The following is a 26,091-nucleotide window of genomic DNA, read 5'->3' as shown; positions in this document are numbered from 1 at the left end:
TGATCAGGAGTGACTGTGTCCTAGATGGCAGCACCCAGTTTTAAATGCTCGAGGTGACGCTGTGCGGACAGCGAATCACTGTAATGCCCAGAAACAACATGGCTGCGGCATTCCAATGACTGGCTGGCAATCCCTGCATGTTCATTGGCTCTGTAAAGAGCGTCAAACAAGCAGGTTGGAGACCCGAGCCCCCGCCCAAATAACCCGGAAAAGCTCGGTGCTCGGCGAATATCCCGAGTAGTGAGATGCTAGGGCGAGCAACGAGCAGTGTCGGGCATGCTCGCTCAACACTAATAAAAAGACAATATTAATGCACCTTGGAAGAGTGGTGGAGGTCGCAGTGGAGTAAAAAGACAATATCAATGCCCCTTGGAAGAAACGTGGAGGTCACAGTAGCTTAACAAGATGGTTATAATGCCCCTTGAAAGAGACGTGTAGGCCCCAGTGGAATAAAAAGATAATATCAATGCCCCTTGGAAGAGTGGTGGAGGTCGCAGTGGAATAAAAAGACAATATCAATGCCCCTTGGAAGAGTGGTGGAGGTCGCAGTGGAATAAAAAGACAATAGCAATGCCCCTTGAAAGAGTAGTGGAGGTCCCAGTGGAGTAAAAAGACAATATCAATGCCCCTTGGAAGAGACGTGGAGGTCACAGTAGCTTAACAAGACGGTTATAATGCCCCTTGGAAGAAACGTGGAGGTCCCAGTGGAATAAAAAGATAATATCAATTCCCCTTGGAATAGTGGTGGAGGTCGCAGTGGAATAAAAAGACAATATCAATGCCCCGTGAAAAGACGTGGAGGTCACAGTAGGTTAACAAGATGGTTTTAATGCCCCTTGGAAGAGACGTGGAGGTCCCAGTGGAATAAAAAAGATAATATCAATGCCAATTGGAAGAGTCATGGCGGTCACTGTGGAATAAAAAGACAATATCAATGCCCCTTGGAAGAGTGGTGGAGTTCGCAGTGGTATAAAAAGACAATATAAATGCCCCTTGGAAGAGACGTGGAGGTCACAATAACTTAACAAGACAGTTTTAATGCCCCTTGGAAAAGTGGTGGAAGTCGCAGTTGAATAAAAAGATAATATCAATACCCCGTGGAAGAGTGGTGGCGGTCACTGTGGAATAAAACGACAATATTAATGCCACTTGAAAGAGACGTGAAGGTCACAGCAGCTTAACAAGATGGTTTTAATGCCATTTGGAAGAGACATGGAGGTCACAGTAGCTTAACAAGACGATTTTAATACCCCTTGGAAGAGACGTGGAGGTCGCAGTAGCTTAACAAGACTGTTTTAATGCCCCTGGGAAAAGTGGTGGAGGTCGCAGTAGCTTAACAACATGGTTTTAAGGCCCCTTGGAAGAGACGTGGAAGTCGCAGTAGGTTAACAAAACGGTTTTAATTGCCCTGGGGAAAGTGGTGAAGGTGGCAGTAGCTTAACAAGACGGTTTTAATGGCCCTTGGAAAAGACTTGAAGGTCGCAGTAGCTTAACAAGATGGATTTAATGCCCTTTGTAAGAGACATGGAGGTCACAATAGCTTAACAAGACGGTTTTTAATGCCCTTTGGAAGATTGGTGTAACATACCTGGTGGCATCCTTGCATTGTGGTCCATCTCCCACTGTGCAAGAGTGCGCACTTGATCTCCAGTCCAGTATGCTAGCCTGGCGTCCCTCCATGCTGTCTGTTTGCCTCTGCTTCTGCTGCTTAAGGGCAGCGCCCGATCACTTCCTGCTTTTTGTACCTGCTGTAGGCACACCCCTTGTGCGTCCTCAGGCTATTGCTGTTTGTCACCTGGTATTTAAACCAGCTGCTCCAATTAACCCATGCCTGAGCATCTTGCCCTGTCAGTTGGCTTTTTGTCTCTGAAATGCCAGGTCCTGTGTATGTTACCTGTCTTGCAGTATCTCTTCCCGTGTCTGTACTGTGTCCTACTTGTGTACTCTAACCTGCAGTCTGTACACGCTCTCTAGCCTGTTGTCTTCTGCCTATCCTGGAGGCTGTATTTCCAGGCCAGTGTGAACACGCTCCTAGCCTGTTCTTTCCGCCTTCTAGGGGCCGCATACCTAGACCCGTTCCTGTATCTTGCCTGCTCTTGTCTGTATACTCTCCTAGCCTGTTATCTGTTTTTCTCTATGTCCGTACCTTCCCTTTTCTTGCAGAATCTGATCCCGTACCTATCTCCTACTCGTTGTGTCTGTACTTCCGTTTGTGAGTTTGGAGTCCACTCGCTACTTCATTATAAGTATCCTGTGTGTACCTGGTTCTGCCTTTCCCTTCCAGTCTGTTCCATGTGAACAGAGCCCTGTCCCCTCCGCTCTGCCTTGCTTGCCGCTTTGGCGGTTCTTGCCTGCTCAGCCCTGTCCACCGCGTCTGCGGTTTCGCTTTGCTCAGCCCTGTCCACCGTGTCTGCGGTTTCGCTTTGCACAGCCCTGTCCACCGCGTCTGCGGTTTCGCTTTGCTCAACCCTGTATACCGCGTCTGCGGTTTCGCTTTGCTCAGCCCTGTCCACCGCGTCTGCGGTTTCGCTTTGCTCAGCCCTGTCCACTGCGCCTGCGGTTTCGCTTTGCTCAGCCCTGTCCACCGCGTCTGCGGTTTCGCTTTGCTCAGCCTTGTCCACCGCGTCTGCGGTTTCGCTTTGCTCAGCCTTGTCCACCGCGTCTGCGGTTTTGCATTGCTCAGCCCTGTCCACCGCATCTGCGGTTTCGCTTTGCTCAGCCCTGTCCACCGCGTCTGCGGTTTCGCTTTGCTCAGCCCTGTCCACCTCTTCTGCAGTTTCGCTTTGCTCAGCCCTGTCCACCACACCTGTGGTTTCGCTTTGCTCAGCCCTGTCCACCGCATCTGCGGTTTCGATTTCCTCAGCCCTGTCCACCGCGTCTGTGGTTTCGCTTTGCTCAGCCCTGTCCACCGCGTCTGCGGTTTCGCTTTGCTCAGCTCTGTCCACCGCGTCTGCGGTTTCGCTTTGATCAGCCCTGTCCACCGCGTCTGCGGTTTCGCTTTTCTCTGCCCTGTCCACCGCGTCTGCGGTTTCGCTTTTCTCTGCCCTGTCCACCGCGTCTGCGGTTTCGCTTTGCTCTGCCCTGTCAACCGCGTCTGCGGTTTCCCTTTGCTCAGTCCTGTCCACGGCGTCTGCGGTTTCGCTTTGCTCAGCCCTGTCCACCGCGTCTGCGGATTCGCTTTGCTCAGCCCTGTCCACCGCGTCTGCGGCTTCGCTTTGCTCAGCCCTGTCCATCGCATTTGCGGTTTCGCTTTGCTCAGCCCTTTCCACCGCGCCTGCGGTTTCGCTTTGCTCAGCCCTGTCCACCGTGTCTGCGGTTTCGCTTTGCTCAGCCCTGTCCACCGCGTCTGCGGTTTCAAATTTGTCTCCCAGTCTGTACTGGACCCTACCCAGCCTGCACTCTAGTTTGCCTGTTCCTGTATTCCCCGGTGTGGGTCAACAGCCGTGTCCGAAGTCTGACCTGGAGTAGACCATGGTCACTCTGCTCGGTTCCTCCCTGGTGCACTGGCGTCGTATGCCATCGTGCGACCTTGGTCGGATCGGGCAGATACATAGTTACGCCCCTCCAGGCACTCTCCGGTTCATGGCACAGTGGAATCATTACATACACACGCACACGCCACTCAGCCCGGGCGTGTGCATTACAATTGGTGGACGTCGCAGCAGCTTAACAAGATGGTATTAATGCCCCTGGAAAAAGTGGTGGAGGTCGCAGTAGCTTAACAAGACAGTTTTAATGCCTCTTGGAAGAGACGTGGAGGTTGCAGTAGCTTAACAAGACGGTTTTAATGCCCCTTTGAAAAGTGGTGGAGGTCGCAGTAGCTTAACAAGACGGTTTTAATGCCCCTTGGAAGAGAAGTGGAGGTCGCAGTAGCTTAACAATATGGTTTTCATGCCCCTTGGAAGAGACGTGGAGGTCGCAGTAGCTTAAGTAGATGGTTTTAATGCCCCTGGGAAAAGTGGTTGAGGTCACAGTAGCTTAACAAGATGGTTTTAATGCCCCTTGGAAGAATGGATGAGGTCGCAGTAGCTTAACAAGACGGTTTTAATGCCCATGGGAAAAGTGGTCGAGGTCACAGTAGCTTAACAAGATGGTTTTAATGCCCCTGGGAAGAATGGTGGATGTCGCAGTAGCTTAACAAGACGGTTTTAATGCCCTTGGAAGAATGGTGGAGATCGCAGTAGCTTAACTAGACGGTTTTAATGCCCCTTGGAAGAATGGTGGAGGTCGCAGTAGCTTAACAAGAAGGTTCTAAAGCCCCTGGGAAAAGTGGTGGAGGTCGCAGTAGCTTAAAGAGACGATTTTAGTGCCCCTGATAAAAGTGGTGGAGGTCACAGTGGAATAAAAAGACAATATCAATGCCCCTGGGAAAAGTGGTGGAGGTCGCAGTAGCTTAACAAGATGGTTTTAATGCCCCTTGAAAGAATGGTGGAGGTCGCAGTAGCTTAACAAGACGGTTTTAATGCCCCTTGGAAGAGACGTGGACGTCGCAGTAGCTTAACTAGACGGTTTTAATGCCCCTTGGAAGAATGGTGGAGGTCACAATAGCTTAACAATACGGTTTTAATGCCCCACGGAAAAGTGGTGGAGGTTGCAGTAGCTTAACAAGACGGTTTTAATGCCCCTTGGTAGAATGGTGGAGGTCGCAGTAGCTTAACAAGACGGTTTTAATGCCCCTGGGAAAAGTGGTGGAGGTTACAGTAGCTTAACAAGACGGATTTAATGCCCCTTGGAAGAGACGTGGAGGTCGCAGTAGCTTAACAAGACGGTTTTAATGCCCCTGTGGAAAGTGGGGGAGGTCGCAGTAGCTTAACAAGATGGTTTTAATGACCCTTGAAAGAGACGTGGAGGTCGCAGTAGCTTAACAAGACGGTTTTAATGCCCCTTTGAAAAGTGGTGGAAGTCGCAGTTGCTTAACAAGACGGTTTTAATGCCCCATGGAAGAATGGTGGAGGTTGCAGTAGCTTAACAAGACGCTTTTAATGCCCCTGGGAAAAGTGGTGGAGGTTGCAGTAGCTTAACAAGACGGTTTTAATGCCCCTTAGAAGAATTGTGGAGGTCGTGGTAGCTTAACAAGACGGTTTTATTGCCCCTGGGAAAAGAGGTGGAGGTCGCAGTAGCTTAACAAGATGGTTTTAATGCCCCTTGGAAGAGACAAGGAAGTCGCAGTAACTTAACTAGACGGTTTTAATGCCTTTGGAAGAATGGTGGAGGTTGCAGTAGCTTAACAAGACTGTTTTAATGCCCCTGGTAAAAGTGGTGGAGGTCGCAGTAGCTTAAAAAGACGGTTTTATTGCCCCTTAGAAGCATTGTGGAGGTCTCAGTAGCTTAACAAGACGATTTTAATGCCCCTGGGAAAAGTGGTGGAGGTCGCTGTAGCTTAACAAGACGGTTTTAATGCCCCTTGGAATAGACATGGAAGTCGCAGTATATTAAAAAGATGGTTTTATTGCCCCTGGGGAAAGTGGTGGAGGTCGCAGTAGCTTAACAAGACGGTTTTAATGCCCCTTTGAAGAGATGTGGAGGTCGCAGTAGCTTAACAAAATGGTTTTAATGCCCATGGGAAAAGTGGTGGAGGTCGCAATAGCTTAACAAGACGGTTTTAATGCCCCTTGGAAGAGACGTAGAAGTCGCAGTAGCTTAACAAGACGGTTTTAATACCCCTGGGGAAAGTGGTGGAGGTCACAGTAGCTTAACAAGACGATTTTAATGCCCATTGGAAAAATGGTGTAGGTCGTAGTAGCTTAACAAGACGGTTTTAATGCCCCTTGGAACAATGGTGGAGGTCGCAGTAGCTTAACAAGATGGTTTTAATGCGCTTTGGAAGAATTGTGGAGGTCGCAGTAATTTAACAAGATGGTTTTAATGCCCCTGGGAAAAGTGATGGAGGTCGCAGTAGCGTAACAATACTGTTTTAATGCCCCTTGGAAGAGACGTGGAGGTCGCAGTAGCTTAACAAAATGGTTTTAATGTCCATGGGGAAAGTGGTGAAGGTCGCAGTAGCTTAAAAAGATGGTTTAATGCCCCTTGGAAGAAAAGTGGAGGTCGAAGCAGCTTAACAAGACAGTTTTAATGTCCCTGGGAAAAGTGGTGCAAGTTGCAGTAGCTTAACAAGATGGATTTAATGCCCATTCGAAGAGACGTGGAGGTCGCAGTAGCTTAACAAGACGGTTTTCATGCCCCTTGGAAGAGACATGGAGGTCGCAGTAGCTTAACAAGACGGTTTTAATGCCCCTGGGAAAAGTGGTGGAGGTCGCAGTAGCTTAACAAGATGGTTTTAATGCCCCTTGAAGAATGGTGGAGGTCGCAGTAGCTTAACAAGACGGTTTTAATGCCCCTGGGAAAAGTGGTGGAGGTGACAGTAGCTTAACAAAACTTTTTTAATGCCCCTTGGAAAAATGATGGAGGTCGCAGTAGCTTAACAAGATGGTTTTAGTGCCCCTTGGAAGAATGTTGGAGGTCGCAGTAGCTTAATAAGATGGTTTTAATGTCCCTGGGAAAAGTGGTGCAGGTTGCAGTAGCTTAACAAGACGGTTTTAATGCCCCTTGGAAGAATGGTGGAGGTAGCAGTATCTTAACAAGATGGTTTTAATGCCCCTGGGAAAAGTGGTGGAGGTCGCAGTAGCTTAACAAGACAGTTTTAATGCCCCTGGGAAAAGTGGTGGAGGAAGCAGTGGAATAAAAAGACAACATCAATGCCCCTGGGAAAAGTGGTGGAGGTTGCAGCAGCTTAACAAGATGTTTTTAATACCCCTTGGAAAAATGGTGGAGGTCGCAGTAGCTTAAAAGATGGTTTTAATGCCCCTGGGAAAAGTGGTGGAGGTCGCAGTTGCTTAACAAGATGGTTTTAATGCCCCTTGGGAGAGATGTGGTGTTAGAACTCTCTGTTAGGTTTTTTCTAGTTTGCTGGTCACATGACCTTTTTTGCCTATTTAATCCTGATCCGCCCTTCTGGCCTTGCTGAACTTCATTGTAATTTTAACTCTTAAACTAGTCAGGTGCTTTGTTACCATACTCCGTCAGTTTAGCTAGGTCTCTTGACTAGAGATGAGCGTTGTTCTACTCGAACTGTTCGCTAATCTCAAATTCGAGCTGTTTTGGGCGGTGTTCGAGCCGTTCGGCGAACACGAACGATTTGAGAAAAATTCGGCTGTTCGAGGTTATGTTCGATAACTGTTCGTGCACCAAAATCATAACTGGATTTTTTCTCAGTAATGATGAAAATTAATGTTAATACGCAGTTTGAGTGTACAGCGGGGTGGGGGGATGGGCAGGGGATGGATCTCTGCAGGAATAATGAAGAACTCCATTTTTTTTTCTCTTTCCCGCATTTACAGTGGGGAGGTGCAATCTGTCAGCCTATCAGCAGCGCACACACGGAGCGAAGTGCTTTTTTTCACACAAGCAATGGCATGTGTCATTGGCAGTGTATGTCACATGTCCTTGCCCTATAAGACCCAGCCATTTTCCCTGTCGCCACCATTTTCTCACTGCTGCAGCTGCGTGTTAGACGGCACCGCTGTTGCTGTGTGCGCTATACCTTGTTAATTTCAAGCAAATTTTCGCACAAATCTACAGATAGCTTGGGAGTAGGGAATAGTTGTGATTGCAGTCCTTTTAAGGACTAGGTTACAGCATTTCCTACGACTTTTATCAGGCAGGTCTGTGCTCTTAAATAGATAGATTGTGGGAGTAAAGACTAATTGTAATTGCAGTCCTTTTCAGGACTAGGTTACATCAGTTCCTATCAGTTTTTGCCAGGCAGGTCTGTGCCAGTGCTGTGCAAGTTTTTTTCACAGCATTTGGCTGAATCTAGCAAAGCTAATCCTTTTTGGCGTATTGCAGAGTGTGTTAGTCAGTGGAGTAGCCTATCTGTGTTGCAAGATATACCACCTGTGTATAGAATACCAATTTTTTTACTGCACCTAGTGAAGTAAAATCTTTTGGGCATAGCAGCATTCTATTAGTCCATCTATACTGACCTCCATCAGGTTGCAAATTGAATATATCTTTTTTCTGCATCTAGCTCTGAAAAAATATTTGGGCTTCTAGCAGTATGTGGGACTTGTTCTATTAGTCCATCTATACTGACCTCCATCAGGTTGCAAGCTGAATATAATTTTTTTCTGCATCTAGCTCTGAAAAAATATTTGGCCTTCTAGCAGTGTGTGGGACTTGTTCTATTAGTCCATCTATACTGACCTCCATCACGCTGCAAATTCAAAATAATTATTTGTCTGCATCTAGCTCTGAAAAAATATTTGGCCTTCTAGCAGTGTGTGGGACTTTCTCTATTAGTCCATCTATACTGTCCTCCATCAGGTTGCAAATTAAAAATAATTTTTATCTGCATCTACCTCTGAAAAAATATTTGGGCTTCTAGCTGTGTGTGGGACTTGTTCTATTAGTCCATCTATACTGACCTCCATCAGGTTGCAAACTGAATATAATTTTTTTCTGCATCTAGCTCTGAAAAAATATTTGGGCTTCTAGCAGTGTGTGGGACTTGTTCTATTAGTCCATCTATACTGACCTCCATCAGGTTGCAAGCTGAATATAATTTTTTTCTGCATCTAGCTCTGAAAAAATATTTGGCCTTCTAGCAGTGTGTGGGACTTGTTCTATTAGTCCATCTATACTGACCTCCATCACGCTGCAAATTCAAAATAATTATTTGTCTGCATCTAGCTCTGAAAAAATATTTGGCCTTCTAGCAGTGTGTGGGACTTTCTCTATTAGTCCTTCTATACTGACCTCCATCAGGTTGCAAATTAAAAATAATTTTTATCTGAATCTACCTCTGAAAAAATATTTGGGCTTCTAGCTGTGTGTGGGACTTGTTCTATTAGTCCATCTATACTGACCTCCATCAGGTTGCAAACTGAATATAATTTTTATCTGCATCTAGCTCTGAAAAAATATTTGGCCTTCTAGCAGTGTGTGGGACTTTCTCTATTAGTCCATCTATACTGACCTCCATCAGGTTGCAAATTGAATATAATTTTTTTCTGCATCTAGCTCTGAAAAAATATTTGGCCTTCTAGCAGTGTGTGGGACTTTCTCTATGAGTCCATCTATACTGACCTCCATCAGGTTGCAAATTCAAAATAATTTTTATCTGCATTTACCTCTGAAAAAATATTTGGGCTTCTAGCTGTGTGTGGGACTTGTTCTATTAGTCCATCTATACTGACCTCCATCAGGTTGCAAACTGAATATAATTTTTTTCTGCATCTAGCTCTGAAAAAATATTTGGGCTTCTAGCAGTGTGTGGGACTTGGTCTATTAGTCCATCTATACTGACCTCCATCAGGTTGCAAATTAAAAATAATTTTTATCTGCATCTAGCTCTGAAAAAATATTTGGCCTTCTAGCAGTGTGTGGGACTTTCTCTATTAGTCCATCTATACTGACCTCCATCAGGTTGCAAATTAAAAATAAATTTTTGTCTGCATCTAGCTCTGAAAAAATATTTGGCCTTCTAGCAGTGTGTGGGACTTTCTCCATTAGTCCATCTATACTGACCTCCATCAGGTTGCAAATTCAAAATAATTTTTATCTGCATCTAGCTCTGAAAAAATATTTGGCCTTCTAGCAGTGTGTGGGACTTTCTCTATTAGTCCATCTATACTGACCTCCATCAGGTTGCAAATTCAAAATAATTTTTTGTCTGCATCTAGCTCTGAAAAAATATTTGGCCTTCTAGCAGTGTGTGGGACTTTCTCTATTAGTCCATCTATACTGACCTCCATCAGGTTGCAAATTCAAAATAATTTTTTGTCTGCATCTAGCTCTGAAAAAATATTTGGCCTTCTAGCAGTGTGTGGGACTTTCTCTATTAGTCCATCTATACTGACCTCCATCAGGTTGCAAATTCAAAATAATTTTTTGTCTGCATCTAGCTCTGAAAAAATATTTGGCCTTCTAGCAGTGTGTGGGACTTTCTCTATTAGTCCATCTATACTGACCTCCATCAGGCTGCAAATTAAAAATAATTTTTATCTGCATCTACCTCTGAAAAAATATTTGGCCTTCTAGCTGTGTGTGGGACTTGTTCTATTAGTCCATCTATACTGACCTCCATCAGGTTGCAAACTGAATATAATTTTTTTCTGCATCTAGCTCTGAAAAAATATTTGGCCTTCTAGCAGTGTGTGGGACTTTCTCTATTAGTCCATCTATACTGACCTCCATCAGGTTGCAAATTAAAAATAATTTATATCTGCATCTAGCTCTGAAAAAATATTTGGCCTTCTAGCAGTGTGTGGGACTTTCTCTATTAGTCCATCTATAGTGACCTCCATCAGGTTGCAAATTGAATATAATTTTTTTCTGCATCTAGCTCTGAAAAAATATTTGGCCTTCTAGCAGTGTGTGGGACTTTCTCTATTAGTCCATCTATACTGACCTCCATCAGGTTGCAAATTCAAAATAATTTTTTGTCTGCATCTAGCTCTGAAAAAATATTTGGCCTTCTAGCAGTGTATGGGAATTTCTCTATTAGTCCATCTATACTGACCTCCATCAGGCTGCAAATTAAAAATAATTTTTATCTGCATCTACCTCTGAAAAAATATTTGGCCTTCTAGCTGTGTGTGGGACTTGTTCTATTAGTCTATCTGTACTGACCTCCATCAGGTTGCAAACTGAATATAATTTTTTTCTGCATCTAGCTCTGAAAAAATATTTGGCCTTCTAGCAGTGTGTGGGACTTTCTCTATTAGTCCATCTATACTGACCTCCATCAGGTTGCAAATTAAAAATAATTTATATCTGCATCTAGCTCTGAAAAAATATTTGGCCTTCTAGCAGTGTGTGGGACTTTCTCTATTAGTCCATCTATACTGACCTCCATCAGGTTGCAAATTCAAAATAATATTTTGTCTGCATCTAGCTCTGAAAAAATATTTGGCCTTCTAGCAGTGTGTGGGACTTTCTCTATTAGTCCATCTATACTGACCTCCATCAGGTTGCAAATTCAAAATAATTTTTTGTCTGCATCTAGCTCTGAAAAAATATTTGGCCTTCTAGCTGTGTGTGGGACTTGTTCTATTAGTCCATCTATACTGACCTCCATCAGGTTGCAAATTGAATATAATTTTTTTCTGCATCTACTTCTGAAAAAATATTTGGGCTTCTAGCAGTGTGTGGGACTTGATCTATTAGTCCATCTACACTGACCTCCATCAGGTTGCAAATTGAATATTATTTTTTTCTGCATCTAGCTCTGAAAAAATATTTGGGCTTCTAGCAGTGTGTGGGACTTGTTCTATTAGTCCATCTATGCTAACCTATACCAGGTTGCAAATTCAATATAATTTTATTCTGCATCTAGCTCTGAAAAAATATTTGGGCTTCTAGCAGTGTGTGGGACTTGGTCTATTAGTCCATCTATACTGATCTCCATCAGGTTGCAAATTAAAAATAATTTTTATCTGCATCTAGCTCTGAAAAATTATTTGGGCTTCTAGCAGTGTGTGGGACTTGGTCTATTAGTCCATCTATACTGACCTCCATCAGGTTGCAAATTGAATATAATTTTTTTCTGCATCTAGCTCTGAAAAAATATTTGGGCTTCTAGCAGTGTGTGGGACTTGTTCTATTAGTCCATCTATACTAACCTACACCAGGTTGCAAATTCAATATAATTTTATTCTGCATCTACCTCTGAAAAAAATATTTGGGCTACTAGCAGTGTGTGGGACTTGGTCTATTAGTCCATCTATACTGACCTCCATCAGGTTGCAAATTAAAAATAATTTTTATCTGCATCTAGCTCTGAAAAAATATTTGGGCTTCTAGCAGTGAGTGGGACTTGTTCTATTAGTCCATGTATACTGACCTCCATCAGGTTGCAAATTGAATATAATTTTTTTCTGCATCTAGCTCTGAAAAAATATTTGAGCTTCTAGCAGTGTGTGGGACTGGGTCTATTAGTTCATCTATACTGACCTCCATCAGGTTGCAAATTAAAAATAATTTTTATCTGCATCTAGCTCTGAAAAAATATTTGGGCTTCTAGCAGTGTGTGGGACTCATTGTATTAGGCCATCTATACCAAGCTCCACCAGCTTTGAAATTAATAATAATTTTTAGCTGCATCTAGCCCTGAAAATAATTTTTCTCAATAGTGGTAGCAATAGAAATATGGGGCGCGCGCCTGGCTAACAAAAATATACGCTTCATAACACAAAACACCAGCCTAGCGGACTGCATTAATAAGATGGCATCATCGTCTCTCCCAGTGCTAGGCCTATTACGCAGGCTAGCATTGCTGTGCCTAAAACACAATGTATGGGTCCGCGCTAGCCACTATGCTGAGGGGTATAAAGCTGCTGCTAACGTTTTATAACAATTCAATTGGCAGATTTTCACAGAGCTCTTCCACAACGCCCACCCATCGGGCAACAGTTGCCCACCCTCCCTATGGGATCTAGTGGCGAATAGTTGATGCCATTAATCAGAGCGTCAGTTGCCCCGTCAACGTGGCAAGCATACGGTAAAGGCATGGGAAGAGTGGACACGACTAGTAGCAGGCAGACGGGTTGACCAATGTGAACAAGCCAGATCACAAGTCACCATAGAATTTCTCCACCAGCTAATGATGAGGGGCATATCAGGGGCGTCAGCGCAGCGGTGTCTGACCGGAGTAGCATTTCACTTCCAACTACAGAATTGGGGAGATGTGACAAAGATTCATCATCAGACAATCCATAAAAGGGTGGAAAAGGGGTCAGCCAAGTCAGGAATGTAGACGTCCCGTCCCGTGTCACTAAAACTGATTTCTCACATCTTATCCCTAACACCATTAACATGACACTCACAATTTGAAGCAACACTAATGTCTACTGCATTTGTGATCGCCTTCTTCGGGGCGCTATGTATAAGCGAATTAGTCCCTCAATCCAAAATTACCACCAGTGGAGGCTTATTACACCAGGACGTAGTCATAGCCAATAAAGCAATACGTCTACGCATACACCAATCGAAAACGGTTCCAGCGGGCAGGGGTACTTGGGTACTTCTACAACCCACAAACGGTACACTGAGTCGGGTAACAATAGTAAAAACATATCTAACCATCAGATCACAAAGTAATTTCTTCCTATCACACATTGATGGAACGCCATTATCAAGATACCTGTTCCAAGCTATATTTAATAAATGCAGAACATCGGCAGGGAACCACCCCAAAGATTACGGGACACACTCATTCCGCATAGGTGCGGCCACGGAAGCAGCAAGAGCAGGACTGTCAGAAACGGAAGTTCAGAGGATAGGGAGATGGCGATTCACGTGTTTGGCGAGATACATAAGACCGGACTTGTTATCCTAATGTGGTTTGTTTCTTTTACAGGTGACGCTAAGCCAACAGTGTGAGTGATAGGCCACTCGTATATATATTGGGCACAAAAAAGGGCGAAAGTCCGCCCAGGCGGGAGGAAATTAGAGTTTCATAACACATATTTCAACTGGAGAGGTATTAGAGGCCTGCTATGGCCACAGGTACTAATGGAGGTAATCAAGGTAGGGAGAGAGGCAAGAGGTCCGGTCATCTTAGTTATACAGGCCGGGGGAAACAACCTAGGTCATCACAAGAACGCATAACTAATGGAAATAATGAAACTAGACACTGAGCGCTTCAGAGAATTTTTCACAAAATTAGCTATAGTATGGTCAGAGATTGTGCCGATAGCGGTATGGCAAGGTGCGCGAGACATCACGGCCATCGAATGGACAAGGCGGGTAATAAATATTCGGATGGCAAAATTTAGAAGAGACAGAGGCGGTGTAGTGATACGACACCGACAACTGGAAGGAGATAAAGCAGGCCTCATACGGCCCGACGGTGTTCACTTAATAGATACTGGACTGGACATATTCCTGTCAGGACTCCAGGACGGAGTGGAACAAGTGTTAAGAGTGATGGGTGGGGGTCAGAGTCCTGCATACGAGTACGCTGGATCCTCCGTGGCCTGGAAATAGAAAGGACATGTTGGAGAGTTACACTTGTTGGCCAACTTGCCGCAGTGGGGACCCAGGGCATGCTGCAACAAGCTGAATTATTTTAGAAATAAAATGCCTTTCTAATGGAATGAGTATAAAGAGTTAATAAAGCTGTGACCGATCCTCACCCATCCAGTTGTAAGAGTTACATTATTGTATTGTCCATGAAAGGGGGGCGGTAGGGGGGCTGAGCGTCTGGGTTTGGTATGGGGTCCCCAGAGTCTGCCTAGGCTAGATTCATTTAAAAATTCTTATTAGATACACAGGCGGTGCAGCTTGCTTCGCAGCTGGGCTACTACGCCCAAAGTATTGCCTAGGCTAGATGCAGTTAAAAATTCTATGCTGACTAGCAGACACTGAAGATTTGGAGCAGACCTCTGAGTAAACAACTCTTCAGACTCAACCATCTGTGTTACCCCAAGCCATAGTGCATGTAGTTTCTTACTGTTAAAAGGGGGGGGGGTGCGACCCAACCCACCTGGAATTGACGATGCCAACGTCACGTAAGACACAGCAAGGGGACTCCCAAAATTGTGGCACAGACACCACTTAACCCTAGAACGCATACCTGTGGCCTTGCAGGCCCGCCCAGTTAATTGTTTTCTATTTTCTGCAAGATTACTTTAGTTAGAATTTTGAAACTCTAGGTATTCTTCATGTATATAGTTGTTTGTCATTTGAGTTTGAGTTATTCCATGTTATTTGCACACGGGCCTAAAGGGCCCCAGGTATGTGAAAGTGTAGATTTTTATGGTCATGCGTTCTAGGGTTAAGTGGCATCAATTGCCCCACTGTTGCTTAAAACGGTTGGTGAGGTGATTTTACCAAATCCCCAAGCTTTTAGTCTCCCAAGGATGACACAGGGGTAGAAATGTCCTTGCGAATCCATGATTTGTTCATCTTTATGAACGTGAGTCTGTCTGTATTCTCAATGGACAGCCGCGTGCGCTTATCTGTCAGCACACCACCAGCAGCGCTGAACACACGTTCAGAGAGAACGCTGGCTGCATGGCATGACAAGATCTCCAAGGCGTGAGTGGCGAGCTCCGGCGATTTTTCCAGATTGGAATACCAAAATGAGCAAGGGTCCAGTGACACAGTCATGGCTTCGATGTTCACTTGGAGATTCTCCTGTACCATCCTCTCTAGGCATTGACTATGTGTCAGACTTCTTGTCTCCTGTGGCCTTGCAAAGGATGGTCTAAAAAAGTGGTGAAACGATTCCACAAAATTGCTGTTACCAGCAGATACTGTGTTACTGTTACTGTTTGAGTGATGAAGACTCGACAGTCCCACCGTTGGCAAGTTAGAACTGTGAGATTCACTACGTGCACCACTGGTGTTTTGTGGAAAAGCACATGTAAGATTCTGCAACAGCGTCTGCAGATACTCCTGCATTCGTCAATACCTTTTTATGGCAGGAATTATTTCGGCAAATATACTTTTGTACCGGGGATCTAAGAGTGTGGCAACCCAGTAGTCGGGATTACTTCGAATTCTGATAATCCGGGGGTCATGTTGCAGGTAGTGCAACAAGAAGGCACTCATGTGTCTTGCGCATCCAGAAGTACCAAGTCCTTGTGTTGGTAGCGAGGTAAGAATCATGCTTCCTTCCTCTGCCCTCTCCCTCCAACCTCGCACAACAGAAATGTGATCAAGGTCTCCCTCATCTGATGAGTCTTCCATGCCCATCGCCAGTTCGTCCTCCACTTCTTCCTCGGCTCCTGCACCTTCCTCAACAGTTTGGCTGCTACCATGCGCCCTGGTTAATCCCTCTCCCCCACCCTCCCATGCCTGCCGCCTTGGTGCTGCCAACCGTCTGGACCTTGGAGATGTTATCCCTTCCGCATACTACTCCTCCTCTACTTCCTCCACCTCCTCTTGTCCCACCACCTGACTCTGAATTCTGTTTAATGTGTGCTCCAGCATGTAAATCACCGGAATAGTCATGCTGATAATGGCATCGTCGTCAGCACTAAACATCTTCGTCGCCATTTCAAAACTGTGCAGAAGGGTGTGTGGCGCCCCTGAGGGTTCAGTCGCCACAGAGTTACTGCATCTCACCCAGAGGTGTGGTATCTCACCCTCAGGTAAGGAAGGCGTATGGCTCGGGACCCTGACTCCTGCATCCAACACATACCCGCAGTGGGGGTAGGGCGAGATTGCTCCTAAGGGAGAGCACAGTCCCAGGTCCCTAGCTGGTTTGAGGGTCCTATGTAGTGGGTGCTTAGGGGAGCAGCTTAGGGGAGCACATGACAAGGAGAGTATAAATAGGAAGCCATCTTAGAAAGAGCAAGCCAGACAGAGGAGGAAAAGTGACAGGAGCAGAGACTAGGCATGAGCTCTGCTCCGGAGGCGGGCCTAGCCTGGGAGGCCCAGGACTGAAGGAGAGAAGAGAGGAAGTGGGAGCTGGAAGGCTCCAGGAACCGAAGGGACCCTACGGCTACGGGCCGTGCAGAAGGCCACCCGTACTCCCGCTGCTACCAGGAGGTAGAGGGGTCAGGCCAGATAAGGGGAACCGGTCCCTCAACTAGCGGAGAAACAGCAAGGCTCAACTAGAAACCGGAGGCTGCTGCATTTCATGTACTGCAGGCCAAAGTCCACACCAGTCTCACTAAGAAGGTAGCCACATAGGACCCAGGGGACGGAACACACGTCACCCGCCAAGGCCCGAGGATACCGGATAGAAGTGTCACTGGGTGTGAGGTGCAGGGAGAAGGCCAGAGAAAGGACACACAGAAGGGGGTCCTGCTAAGTACTCCGGAGCTATCTGGGGGTGGACTGAGCCCCTCACTGAGTATGCACAGCACGACGGGGGAGATTGCTCTGGTACCTGTAATCTGGACTACAACAACTGTGAGTAATATCTTGAGACGGCATCACACGGACTCTGTGTTCATTACTGACTCCCTGCACTACAACCACCATCATCCACCCACACTGCCCTGAAGCTACACTCTTCCTGTGGTGAGTAATAATACCGTTGCTGCAAAACCACCAGCTTCAGAGGACTGTTCTGCAGCGGCGGCCCCTTTGGCCGCACTCCACAGGTGGCGTAGTCAGACATTATAAAATCCATATATACAAATTACCCTTGGATTGACCGCCCTGGGTCACGGACTGGGTCACCGCCACAGTGACTACAACCCCCAGCGTCTACCGGCCCGGCTCAGGGTACCCCATGGCCCAGGGGGCACGTCAACTTCATAGGTCCCTGATCTGAGACCACTCCTGCAGCGTGATTTGCCCCACCTCTGGATCTCGTTGGCCCAGGCTATACGTCAGAACGTATTGCACGAGGGCTTGTCGGTGCTGCCACAGTCGCTGCAACATGTGCAGAGTTGAATTCCACCGTGTCGGCACATCGCATTTCAGCCGGTGAACTGGCAGGCCCAACGACTTCTGTAGAGATGTAAGTCGTTGAACTGCGGGATGCGAACGGCGGAAGTGAGCACACAGCGACCGTGCCCTCTGCAGAAGGCCATCTAGTCCGGGATAGTGGGCTAAAAATTGCTGGACAACCAGGTTCAACACGTGAGCCATACAAGGCACGTGTGTGACATTGCCCCGGCGAAGTGCCGCACCCAGGTTTGCAGCATTGTCGCACATGGCCTTCCCTGGTTGCAGGTCCAGTGGAGACAACCTTTCATGAAACTGGGTCTCCAGAGCTGACCACAACTCCTCAGCTGTGTGACTCACATTTCCCAGACATTTCAAAGTAAACACTGATGCCGTTGAGCCCTGCTGCCAGCATAGTAAGGAGGTGTGCAGGATTCCTTCTGCGCAGTTAGAAAGCAGGTGGCATTACCAGACAGGCTTTGGGTGCAGGTGGAGGACCGAGAGGAGGTTGAGGAGGCAGAAGCAGTGGAGGAACTTCGAGATAAAGAGGATTGACGCACAACTCGTGGGGACGGTAAGACTTGGACAGCAGCCCCTTGTCCTGCTGTCACCATAGTTACCCAGTGCCCAGTCAGCGACATGTAACGCCCCTGTCCATGCCTTCTCGTCCAAGTGTCTGTGGTGAAGTGCACCCTGTCACACACAGAGTTTCTCAAAGAAGCGGTGATGTTGTGTGCAACATGCTAGTGGAGCGCAGGCACACCTTTCTTTGAGAAGTAGTGCCGACTGGGCATCTGGTACTGGGGCACTGTGACGGACATAAGGTCTTGAAAATCCTCTGTGTCCTCCAGGTGGAAAGGCAGCATTTCTGTAGCCAACAGCTTGCAGATGGTGAAATTCAACCTCTTAGCTTTCTCATGGCTAGGAGGAAATGGTCTTTTACTTTTCCACATCTGAGGGACCGAGGGCTGGCTGTTGTGCTTAGACGGTGTTGAGTAGGGTGTCCCCGGCAAACTGCCGGTCTGTGAGGAAGATGCAGGCGGACATGTTAGGTTGCCTTGATCCAAAGGTGGTGCTCTCGATGTCGGAGAGCGCTCAACACTAGCAGGTGTTTCCACTTCCCAATGAACTGACGACCTGCCAATCACACTGGCTGTTGCGGGTAAAGAGGTGGCAGGTCTGCGTCCAAAAACATGTGTGACTGCTGTCCCCCCAGTCACAGAGGATGAAGAGGCTGCGGATGCACAAGATGGGGCAGACGGTGGTTGGCCCAGCCGGCTAGGCCGCATTGTAGCACAGTGAGCTTCCCACTGCAACTTATGCTTCATATCCATGTGACGGTACATGCATGAAGTACTCAAACTATGGATTTTTTGGCCTCTACTTAGCTTTTGCTGACAAATATTACAGATAACACGAGTTGGGTCATCCTTATCGATCTGAATAAATGCCCAGGCTATGCAAGGCTTAGAGCCCATGTGACCTGAAGAGCCACTACGACTTGTAGTCAGAGGCAGAGTTGTGGTTGAGTATGCAGTTGTTGACGTGCTTCCAGTACTCCGTCTCTGTTCAGGAAGGCGCAACCTAACCTCGTCGTCAATAGCATCTGTGATGCCCCGCTGCGCTTGGTATCACAGATCCTAGAAGAGTGCATTGATGGAATCCTCCACAAGAGGCCCCCATAAACATTCACACATCTCCACCTTCCACCTCAGACCAGCAGAGGGAGCCCGTTAGGGATATAAATAGGGAAGGTGGAGCTAGGCAGTTCAGTTCCTCTGAAGAGTTCCTGCAGTAGAGAAGCCTAAGAGAGGTCAGTCTGCAGTGGAGCTCAGTCTAGTCTAGAGAACGCAGTTAATAGTTCAGCAGTGGAGCACGAGGCTCCTGCTTGCTAGATTCAGGGAGCCCAGATAGAGATTAAGGTGTGCCGGTGCCGTAAGATCAGTGAAGCGCGGCAAGCTGCCGTTAGTGTGTATAGCCTAGTGAGAGCCCGAGTAGGCCGAAGGCGAGTGGCGAGTTAGTACATAAGGGGCAGAGGAGCTTAACCAGCTCACCCCGAAGCATTTACCGGACACAGGATCCGAGCTTACCGGTATCTCTATGACCCAGTAAGGCATAACCGGAATCCCTGGAGAACTACAAGTCCCAGGATCGCTAAGGTGCTTATATGTAACAGAGCCAGGAGACACTTAGGCCCCGCATACTGGGAGCGTGAACTCCAAGAGAAGGCCCTACCACAAGGTCAGCCAGCGCAGGACAGAGATAAAGTTAGGCCTAGCTCCAGGCAGGTCAGAAACTTACTACGCAGAGGCAAGAAACAGGAGGCCCTACACCCGCTCATTGGGGAGGATCCTGATATGCACCCTTCACCCTACAGTGCTCCGGGATGTGCCTGAATTTCCACCAGTAAAAGGTACTGAAGTGACTACCGTGTCCGTTCCCGTTCTTGCTCTGACCCAGCTGGGTCTCGCCTGTCCTGCATTCCCCCTGCATACGCTGCCCTGAGACCTAGGTCCACCTGTGGGGAGCTATACCATCGAGCTGCCTTATCACCGGCCTCAGTGGACTGCTGCAGCGCTGGTGCTTGTCACCAGATACCACAGGTGGCGTCATGAACTCTTAGAAAATTAACAATTATCCACCCTTTTAAAGAGAGACCCCAGGGTACGGGCCAGGGAGCCGACCACCGCGACATCCCCAAGGCCAGGCAAATGCCCGGGTACCGAGTCATCCCCATCCCCAGGGCTAGTCACATCCTCCTCCACCTCCTCTGCTGACCTCATCGACTGGCTGACTGTGGGTTGACAGTAAGTGGGATCTCCAACTTCGTCATCATCACCCTGTGTGTTATCACACCCGTCGTCCTCAGAGCCAACCTCTTCCTGCCCTGACCGAAAAGTCAAGTTGTCGCTCCAATCAGGTATTTGAGTCTCATCATCGTCTTCATCATTGTGTAGCACCCTGAGGATTCGGCTGCTACAGCGGTACTGCACCTCAACCCAGAGGTGTGATATTCCACTCCCGGGTAAGGATGGAGTGTGGACCTGAGCTCGGTAGGCTGCATGCACTACACACATCCCATTTCCGAGGGGCAGGCCGACGGTACTCCCACTTAGAAATGTGCAGGTACGACCGAGTCTGTTCCTGGCTGGAGTGGGAGGGGGGTGGTACATCCAAAGTAGTGTAGGGGCAGATAGGGGGAGCAGCCTGGGTAAAGTTAGGAGCTCATTGGGTGCTGGTCACCTGAGCTCACACATAGAGGGAGTATTTAAGGTGGGCACCATCTAAGATCAGGGTCAGTCTGTCAGAGTCAGTAGGAAGCAGAGGTCCAGATGAGCCTGCAGAGAGAGAGAGTGGAGCAGAGAAGGAAAGACCCAGAGGGGACAAAGAGAGGACTCTGAGAACCCAAATTCAATCCCCGGGTGAAGAGTCGGCAATAGGGTACCGGATCCCAAACTGGTGGGGGCAAAAGCACACCCTAGCCAGAGACCGGAGGCCGTGGGCAGCGTCTGCCACGGCCACCCACCACATCCACCCCGAAGGCAAACCACGTGGAGGGTCAGGGAACCCAAGGCCAAGGGTCTCCCAACAGAAGGCCCGAGGGAGCTGGACCTAGGTGGATCACTAGTGGGGACGGCCAGAGGAAAGGACAGAAGGAGAGCTCAGGGTCACGCTCCGGACTTGCTTGGGGGTTGGCTGAATCCAGGACCTGGTGGACGCAGCACGGCTCGGGTGGTCACTTGAAGCTGGAGTGACCGGAACATCAGCAGTGAGTAAATACCCTAAACTGCACAACCCGACTCTGTCTTCACTTAACATCTATGCTGCACCACCACAACCCCCATCCTCTGCACCTGACCCCCTGAGGCTATACCCCACCCGTTGGGGGTTATACTACCAAAAGCTGCACCAACACCATCAGCCTCAGCGGACCCTGCTGCAGCGGCGGCCATAGTGACCGCAATACAACGGGTGGCGTAGTCGACATTAAGAACTTAATAACATCTGTAGGACTGCCACATACTCTGAGCTTGACACCCTGGGCACGGACCGGGTCACAGCCACTCGGAAGACTACAACCCCCATCTGATCCGGCTCCGGGTATTCCCCTAAAGAATATGGCCCAGGGGGCGCGTCAACTTTGGCGTAGTCGGCAGGATTACGTGCCCACAACAACCGGGTACTGCGTGCCTGAAGAAAAGAACAAGTTTACCTCAAAAAGAAGTCTCCTGCCGGTTCCGGAGGGTCCCCGCCATCGGACCCCATCACAGGTCGATTCCAGCCGGTTGTCCGCCATTAACAGCGTTTTCCCGCCATCTGCAGAGTTTCCCGCCACTGGGAGACGATTCCCGCCATTTCCGAAGGTTTCCCGCCTTGGAAGAGCGGACGCCATTATGGGCGTGCCAGAGGGTGGCGAGAGGCCACCTCCCATCGTGGGCCAGGACCGAAAATGGCGCCAAAAGTGGAAACCGCCCCCACCAACAGAGACTGTGATGCTAGAGGTGTCTGTCAGCGTGAAAGAACAGCCCCTGGAGCTGACAATCACCAAGTGGCCCCGGGACCGCCCTCGAGGTGGGAGGAGACGAAAGGAGAGAACAAAGATGGGTGTCGCTTGGAGCAGTCTGGAGAGAGCGCACCCGGAGGCAAGAAGCCTGGAGAAGAGTATCGGAGGAGCTTACCCGGAGATGGCGAGAAAGCAGAGCAGCACCGGCCCGTTGGCCAGGAGCCTGCTAGAAACAGAGGAGGGAGAGCAGAGCAGCACCGGCCCGCTGGCCAGGAGCCTGCTGGAGACAACAGAAGGAGAGCAGAGCAGCACCGACCCGTTGGTCAGGAGCCTGCTGGAAGCAACGACCCCACTAGGCCTAGTGGAGGTCCTAGCACAGCTCCCCCGAGACCGGGAGTGTGCACAGACCGCTCTGGAGGGCCTCGCAAGGAGGATGGCCCGGGTGCAGCGAGAGACGTTGGCGGAGTGGAGCCGTGAGATGGCCCAGCAGACCGAGACCTGTCAGCGGAGCACGCCACCCGAGACGAGGAGACAGACCGCCTCTGAGGATGGCGCAGGAGGACTGAAGGCCGGAGACGGCGCCGAGAAGGGAGCCGAACGAGTGGAGGCAGGTAAAGGGGACGTCTATACCCCAAACCGGGAAACCGCGTACCTGCCCCAGCTCCCCGTCGCAGAGCCTGAAGTCTATCCTGCCGTGCCCGTCGCTGCAACGTCACCGCCGCAGACTAGGCCTCAAACGGGAGCCGCGACCCCTGTGACGTCACACGCCTCGACCCCGAGCGTGACCAAGCAGGAAGTACCACCAGCCTGGTCGCAAGGCCCAGTACCCCCGGGCGCCGCAATACCAACAGCGCCCCCTACCTCCGCGGAGCCCCCGGTCTGGTCGCAGGGCCAAGTAGCCCAGGGTGCCGCCGTCCTTACGGTGCCCTTCACCTTCCAGATACCCCAGGCCTGGCCGCAAGGCCCGGGCAACCCGGGCGCCAACACCACCGCGCCCATAAGATCAAGAGTGCCGCATCTGGGAGAGGACCTGTTTACCCAACACACGTGCCCGGATGGGCAGCCTTTCATCTGGCCCCAGGAATATCATGAACTGGAACGGCAGAGGAAGGCTGGGGCCATGTGTGCACCCCTGATCCCGGCTCCAAAGCCCGCAAAGAGGATCTCGCCCCCGCTAGAAGAGACCCAGTTTGAGTGGGACCCCACCGGAGAAGACCTCATGGGGTTCACTCAGGAGACTCGGGCAGCTGCAGCGGAGCGTGCTGAGTGCTGCCGCCAACAGCTCGAGGTCTTCGAGAGGGAGCGGAGAGAGAGGCGGGTCCGGGAACAGCAAGCTCAAATAAGGAGCGCGGAGCAGAAGAGCCGGGCCAGGAGAGACCCCCGTGCAGCGCATAGTCCCCGCACCACCGGGACTGTGATCAAGTTTAACATGCAGCATGGGTGGGGCTTCATCCGAGACCACCGCACCCCAGGCGACGTCTTCGTGACCAGGAGAGACGTTGAGTCCCACCTACCGGAGGGACACAGAGGTCGTGACCTTTACATCGGGGACGAGGTCACCTTCACCCGGCACAAGTGTGCCAAAGGACCCTACGCCCTCCATGTGCATCGCCTGACGGAGGAAGAGCTGCGGTGTGAGGAGGAAGAACAAGAGGACCCGGACGGGTCTGAAGCTAAAGGAAACCATAAAGAAAGAGCAGGAGGACGTCGTCGTTAAGTACAGAGAAGCAGAAGCTGTATATAGTTGCCCGTCGGGGCACCGTGAACTGTTACTGCTGCTATCATAGTCCCCGTTGGGACCAGCAAGTGTGAACTGTTTACCCGTTTAACCCTTAAATCCCACTGACCGAGGACTGAGAGCGGTCATTCCTCCCTAATACCTGGCCGAGGACTGAGAGCGGCCACCTTCCCTTTTGTATATAGTTGCGCGTCCTAAAGCGCCCCCTACCGGTTTTATAGGAAAACCATTTTTCAAGAAAAGACTGTCGCACTTTACCCGGTCACGCGTTGCACAGTGACCGGAGGAGGAGCTAGAAGCGAAGAAAAGTCTACAAGAATGTTTTATATGAAAAGTTTTATTGATATATATATATATAATGTTTTGTATGATGTTTTATATGTTTATGCAAAAATTTGTATGTTTTGTGGTGTTTTGTTCTTACAGCCCGAGGACGTGCTGTGATTTACCAGGGGGGAATGTAGCACCCTGAGGATTCGGCTGCTACAGGGGTACTGCACCTCAACCCAGAGGTGTGATATTCCACTCCCGGGTAAGGATGGAGTGTGGACCTGAGCTCGGTAGGCTGCATGCACTACACACATCCCATTTCCGAGGGGCAGGCCGACGGTACTCCCACTTAGAAATGTGCAGGTACGACCGAGTCTGTTCCTGGCTGGAGTGGGAGGGGGGTGGTACATCCCAAGTAGTGTAGGGGCAGATAGGGGGAGCAGCCTGGGTAAAGTTAGGAGCTCATTGGGTGCTGGTCACCTGAGCTCACACATAGAGGGAGTATTTAAGGTGGGCACCATCTAAGATCAGGGTCAGTCTGTCAGAGTCAGTAGGAAGCAGAGGTCCAGATGAGCCTGCAGAGAGAGAGAGTGGAGCAGAGAAGGAAAGACCCAGAGGGGACAAAGAGAGGACTCTGAGAACCCAAATTCAATCCCCGGGTGAAGAGTCGGCAATAGGGTACCGGATCCCAAACTGGTGGGGGCAAAAGCACACCCTAGCCAGAGACCGGAGGCCGTGGGCAGCGTCTGCCACGGCCACCCACCACATCCACCCCGAAGGCAAACCACGTGGAGGGTCAGGGAACCCAAGGCCAAGGGTCTCCCAACAGAAGGCCCGAGGGAGCTGGACCTAGGTGGATCACTAGTGGGGACGGCCAGAGGAAAGGACAGAAGGAGAGCTCAGGGTCACGCTCCGGACTTGCTTGGGGGTTGGCTGAATCCAGGACCTGGTGGACGCAGCACGGCTCGGGTGGTCACTTGAAGCTGGAGTGACCGGAACATCAGCAGTGAGTAAATACCCTAAACTGCACAACCCGACTCTGTCTTCACTTAACATCTATGCTGCACCACCACAACCCCCATCCTCTGCACCTGACCCCCTGAGGCTATACCCCACCCGTTGGGGGTTATACTACCAAAAGCTGCACCAACACCATCAGCCTCAGCGGACCCTGCTGCAGCGGCGGCCATAGTGACCGCAATACAACGGGTGGCGTAGTCGACATTAAGAACTTAATAACATCTGTAGGACTGCCACATACTCTGAGCTTGACACCCTGGGCACGGACCGGGTCACAGCCACTCGGAAGACTACAACCCCCATCTGATCCGGCTCCGGGTATTCCCCTAAAGAATATGGCCCAGGGGGCGCGTCAATTGTCTCCACCAACAGGAGTTACAGTTTGGGAACAAGGGTCTACATTATGCTCAGAACCTTCTTCATCTGGTCCTGGATCCGACTTATAAAGATTCTGGGCATCAGATCAGATCATTTCCTCATCTGGATTAACAGAAGCTCTGGAGCAGACATCCGTTTCCCAGGCTATAGTATGAGTAAACAGCTGTGCAGACTCAACCATCTGTGCTACCCCATACTCAGACGGGCAGCTGGAGACTTGGGAGCTGTGAAGAAGCAAGTGCGATTGGGGTGACACCTCTGAGGACTGGAGTATTTGTGATGTTGAAATTGAGGTGATGGAGAGCCCACTTGAAGGAGCACTTGATATCCAGTTGAAGCACCTGCTGTTTTTGTGCCTTATCTAGAATTTGTAGCGATGGGCGTGTCCGTAAGAATGGGATCGTATCACATTGTCCATGAAAAGAAGTCGACATCTTAGTTTGGCTGGAAGATGGTCTTTCTTCTGCAGATGTTACTCCCCCCCCCACCGTGGGGGGCCTCGACCCACAGGCGGACAGGCACCAGTATTGGGATAGGGGGGCTGGCCGTCAGGGTCCACCGCGGCTCTGGCACAAACCCAGCGACACAGAGGTGGCACGGGCAGGAACGGACTGGCCGTGTCAGCTTCTCACTTTTTGGATTTTAGAAGGGCATGACATGCCTATATCTGTGTCTCCCCCTCCTTTTACTCCTCCACCTCTTTTCTTTTCGCATGACTATATGTACTTGTCACTTTTCCATGTGTTAGTTGTGTCTTCTGAGCAGTTTGTCAGCTTTTGGACACCTTTGAAGGTGTTTTCTATGTGTTTCTATGTGTTTTTGTTTGCCTGCCATT

The sequence above is a fragment of the Phyllobates terribilis genome, unplaced genomic scaffold (genome assembly GCF_046119375.1).
Source record: "Phyllobates terribilis strain yellow unplaced genomic scaffold, ASM4611937v1 Scaffold_4__5_contigs__length_816908805, whole genome shotgun sequence".
In the NCBI taxonomy this organism is placed as follows: Eukaryota; Metazoa; Chordata; class Amphibia; order Anura; family Dendrobatidae; genus Phyllobates; species Phyllobates terribilis.
This window is presented reverse-complemented; position numbering follows the sequence as displayed.